This window comes from Orycteropus afer, unplaced genomic scaffold (assembly GCF_000298275.1).
Source record: "Orycteropus afer afer isolate SDZICR_OR568_19922 unplaced genomic scaffold, OryAfe1.0 scaffold00130, whole genome shotgun sequence".
In the NCBI taxonomy this organism is placed as follows: Eukaryota; Metazoa; Chordata; class Mammalia; order Tubulidentata; family Orycteropodidae; genus Orycteropus; species Orycteropus afer.
Genome location: NW_006921717.1, coordinates 1332350 through 1337757, shown reverse-complemented (window position 1 = coordinate 1337757; position 5408 = coordinate 1332350).

Genomic DNA, 5408 nt, shown 5'->3' with positions numbered 1-5408 from the left:
GTTATGTGCCGTCGAGTCGAACCCGACTCATAGAGACCCCTCCTTGGGTTTCCGAGGCAGTATCACTACGGAAGTAGATTGCCCCATCTTCCTTCTGAGGAGTGGGACTTAAAGCCTCCAAATTCTAAGAACAGACTCCTGTTTGTTAACACCATGCCATTGGTGGTGTATCCCTGTCAGAGTGGCACTAGGTAACCAGAACACCTATGGAAGCAGCAGTCAAGAAACGAAATGATGTGTTCCATTGGGCTCATCTGCTGCAAAAGATGTTCAGAGTGTTAAAGAGCACAGATGCCACTCTGAGGACTCAGGCGCACCTGGCAAAGCCATGGTATTTTCAATCACACGGGACGCATGTGAGAACTGGACAATGAATAAGAAAGACTGAAGCCTGGATGCCTTTGAATTATGGTGTCAGCAAAGAACATTGAGCAGACCATGGACTGCCAGCAGAACCCACGCCTCGGCCTTGGAAGCACAGCCCGTGTGCTCCTTGGAACGGGGGGTGGGGGTGGCGAGACTCCTCACATCCTTTGGGCATGTGATGAGGAAGGGAGGACCAGTCGCTGGAGAGGGGCATCGGGTCCACAAAAGAGAGGAAGCCCCTCCACAAGACGGATCGAGGTAATGGCCGCAACCATGGGCTCAAACAGAGCGACTGTGAGGGTGACAGGGCTGAGCCGTGTTTCGCTCCGTTGTACACATGGTCGCGATGAGTCGGACCCGACTCGGTGACAGCTAACCGCCACCACCACCAGAACGCCACACCCATTGTCACCGATTCCGACTCACAGTGGCCCCTACAGGCAGAGTAAACTTCCACACAGGTTCCTGAAGCTGTAACGTAACCAAAGCAGCCCAGCAGGTCTCTCTGCCACAGAGCTGCTCATGGGCTGGAACTGCCGACCTTTGACCTTTCGGTTAGCAGCTGAGCCCACCACCAGTGCTCCTTCACATGTGCTTTACGTCAAACAGCAGAGTCTGGCGGCTCCCCAGGCGTACAGAACCGTCGGACTGTTTTCTTGTTTGGTCTGTAGGGGTTCAACTCAGTTTTTCAGATGAAGTGAAGCTGGCACCTTTGGAGATCCCAGGGGTGCGGGGTGGGAGGTAAACACACGGCCCCTGCCCACTCCCCGCAGCTCCCCGAGTCCGTGTGGGTGAGAGAGTGGTTGTTCCTCACGTACACAGTAACCTTTAGCCAAACTTCCCCCGGCCCCAGATACCTTGCTGGGAAAGAGGTGAGAGGTACGGATTCTTATTCGCCACCCCAAGCCTTCTCACAGGACAGAGGCTTCCAGACGTCACCTGGCCGCGGTGAAGCCACGTGACTAGGGTGGGCCTGCAAAGCACGTGGCCCGGGACTGGGGTCCGGATGGGCTCTGAGGCTCGGCTCCAGGCCAAGGTGGACCTCGGTGTCAGACCCGCGGTCAGGGCTTGGCTCCACTCACCACCAGCTTGTGACCACAGAGTTGATTCATTCATTCATTCATGTATTCATCCAGAAGACATATGCCAAGCCTTCATCCACCTGGCCTGAGGTGTCCCCTTGTGGAGTGTCCCCGTTGCCCCTGCGGCGGCCCTCTTGTCTGTCCCTCCACGTGGGCCGTGGCAGCCCCTAGGGCCCGGGCACGCCCGAATGCCTGGAGGCCTCCCAGGGCCCGGTGCCTTGGTCTCTCTGAAGCGCGACTCGCCTCCGTGGGCATGCCCCTCCTTCAGCGCTGCTTCCCACAGCCTCACTGCAACCTTGTCACCACGGAAACAGCCTCTGCAAAGTCCGGGCCACTCTGGGATTCTGGGTCCTGCCTCCCCACTTGTGTGGCCACTTCGGCTCCACCTGTCCCTCAGGCCCCCTTGACGCTCCCCTGCCCCGAGCGCCCGACTCTGTGGACGCTGCTGTGGGTCCCACAACACTGCGGACTCAGGGGCCAGTCACTCTTCTCCCCACGCCCTGGTTCAGATCCTCGTTTCGCAGCCAGGTCACCCCCCTTCAGATGAGCTCACCCCCCACGGGGCAGACTACGTCCTGAGACAGATGAGCGGCCGCTGCAGACACACCTTTGCCTCCTTTCCTGCAGAGAGGCCATCCCCACCTCGGGCTCCAGACATCCCTGAGGGCCCCGTGGAGGGACCCTGCCAGGATGTCTTTTATTAAAACACAAAGCGACACGAAGCGCCCCAACCCGCCTCCTCCCCCGCCGCCACCCCTTTCCACCTTCAGGGCCAAGCTTGTTTTCTCACCCGCCCTGACCGCACAGGGCCCTTCGGACCAGAAGCAGCAGCCTGGGCCGGGCACTGCAGCCGGATCCCGGGATGGGCTGGGCCCCGGGCTGGCCCGGCCCTCCTCCTCAGGTCCTCTCACCCCTCCAGAAGGCTCACCCCCGCCACCCCACCCCCAAACTCTCTCTGGACTCCGCCGCCTCTGATGCCCCGGCCTGAGCAGACCCGCTGCGGGGCGCCCCCAGCTGGCAGCCCCTGTGCACTGCAACTGGTCAGAAACCCACGGCCCGCGCGGCAGGAGCAGCCTTGCCCAGTGGCTGCCCCGCTCTCCGATGAGCGCTTGTCCAGCATGCAGACCCGAGAGCCTCCCAGGGACAGGAAGAGGCAGAGGCTCAGACGGATCACTGCTCCTGGGATCCCCCCGCCAACCCTAGCCAGCCCAGCCCTGCCCCGTGACCCACGGTGGTGCCCTCCGCCTGGATCAGAAACGGAACGCACATCCCCTGGACTGTGGCATCATCAGACACGGCGCTGCCCATGCTCCAGGGACCCGCGCGGGAGAAGCTGGGGGCCTTCCTGCCCTCCCGGGTGCCAGGGTCACGCTTACCCTGAGGCTACAGGGACACCAACCTCGCAGCAGGGGCACAGGATGGGGTGCGTCCGAGATGCCAAAGGGCCCTGAGCTCAGGCTGCTACCAGACAGGGGTGACTCACCACAGGGCAAGCCCAGAGCTGGGCCCCCCTCACCCTCTGCTCACACTGGGAACCCGTCTGGGTGGGGATTTGTGTTCACAGGACGACCGTGCTGCCCGCACCTCCCACCCTGAGGCCCAGCCCTGTGTGGGCACAGTACGGGCCAACACGCGATGGGACCAGGTGTCCCCGTGTGGCCAGTTTCCCAACTGAGCCCTATGTTAGGAACTGGGCTTGGAGATGGCCCAGCTTGCTGTCACTTGGACAGTGCAGAGCTGGGCAGCCAGGCAGCCTGCCTTCTGGGTCTGTCTTCCGCCCTTCTGCCTGGGTTATGGAACAGAACTGGGGAGAGAGGGCCCACGCCAGCTCTGGGTGTGCCGGCTGTGCCCAATTCGGTGGTGCAAACACCGGAAGCAGTCAGACACCATTAGTCACCGACTTGCAGGAGCCCCCCACCCAGTGTTACTTCACTCCATTTCCAGGACAAAGGGCTTCCTGGGTTCAAGGGCAGGAAGGGGAGGTGGCGAGGCAGCCCTGTAAGCTGAGTGGTACCACATGCAAGAGGTGACCTGGGCAAGGGGACTCGGCCGACACCGAGTGGCCATGGAAACGCAATTACACTCTTGCGTGGCAACCTGGGGGCCAGCACTGTTTCCTCTCTCCTCAGATACAGGGAACACTGGCCAAGGTGTTTTAATTTCCGAATTTATTAAAATGATTAACCTCAATACTGCAAGTGCATGTACAAAATATTTGTAAAAAATGTTTTTAATGAAACATTAAAGAACTTACCTCAAATGCTGAAAAAGTCCTTTTCCATTCTTTCAGTACAAGGAATAGACCGTATCTCAAAAGTATTACAACTCGGCGAAACAATTCTAACACAGTAATTTGAGAAATGATTGCAAAGCTCAACGCGTCACATGTATCTCCATGGTCCTTTCCGAATTCTGACAACGCCACAATCCTTACCACTCATTGCATAAGCTCAAGCCAAGTTTTACTGAACGCAACCTCTCCCCGGCTGGTCAGCAGCGTGTGGATTTGGCCATTCCACACACTCAGGCTGGCCAGCAGGTACGGCCCCGACCTTTGCGGACGGAGGGTAGGTTTCCCTAAGGCATCAACAGTGGCTGCCGAGTGTTTGTGCATACCGACTCCTGAGGGTGGCGACTGGTCACTGAACCAGACCCATGGGAAGGTCGGCCTCCAGAGCTGAGACCACACTAAAATCCACACACACCATAAATAAATTACTAAAGTGAAGCTGAAAACGGAGCAAAGTGGGAGAGGTGATGTCTGATTACTTTTTCCTGAAGACGGAAATCCTGAAATGGCTACTGCTGGTGCTCACAGAGGTGGGTCCAGCTTTAGTCTCTGAGCCTCCTCAGAGCACCCCGAGAGCTCTACTGGGAACGAGAGGTGGCCGCTGCTCTCGGGCCTTCCCAGACACAGGGTCTAACCTGCGCCTCTCCTCAGTGGCACGGGTCTTGCACGTCTTCACACAGCGACACCGTGAGGCCTGGCTGTGGGCCGTAAGGTGCTCCGAGTGCCCAGGCCAGCACGGCTGTCCTGCTGGGTGAGGCTAATGTTTCTGCAGGGCGTGCAAGTACGGAGAGCAAGTCCACCACATGCTTCCCCATCCACACCTGAGGGGTCCAACAGCACCCCATGGGGAAGGATGAGACCCAGAGGCGTACGGAGAACCCAGGAGGAAAAGAAAATCGAAATCTCAAATACCCGTGTGAGCATTACTCGTCTCCACTGCAAGTGACCGGCAGTAGTTCTAAGGAACGTAATCTAGATGGTGACCCGGGGCTTGGAAACGGTAGCAAACCAACAGCAATGATGGTGATGCCGAGGTTCCACCGTCGGACTCCACGGTGCCTGCACGTCTCCTCTGAGCATCAGTTTTCCAGAGACGACGATTTCCTCAGGACCCCGAGTGTCTGAAAGCCCAGGATCACATTTCCCAGAAAGAGGCTCCCTGGCATCGAACACCCGCCATAGATACATGTTCCCCAACTCTCTGTTCAAATAATCCAGAGAGATCGGGAAAAGGGCTGCTATTGAACACAAAAGCCGGAATCCAGATCTGCTCATTAAGTTACTTAAAATTAATCTCTCTTCTCAAAGTGCTTCAAAAACAAATTAAACCTGCCTCCTCTTCTTGCTTAACTGGGAACAGTCACAAGTATCTGTTTTCATACATAAACTAACATAAGCCAAGGACTCCCAGTGACGCAGTGCTTAATAACCATATTATTTCTAATTTCCTATTTTATTGGCATGAATATTTCTAAACTTAAAAACCTTCCTGTAAGTTCTTTTAATTTCTTATGACAAAATTTCTCACAGCACAAATATTTACAACATGTACACCATTCTCAGTTCTCTACATTGAATTCCAAGACCAACATTTTTATGTTACCACAGAACAAAAGCTGTGACTCAGGTTTTTATTTCATAAACTATTATAAGTTAAAGTGAATAGACTT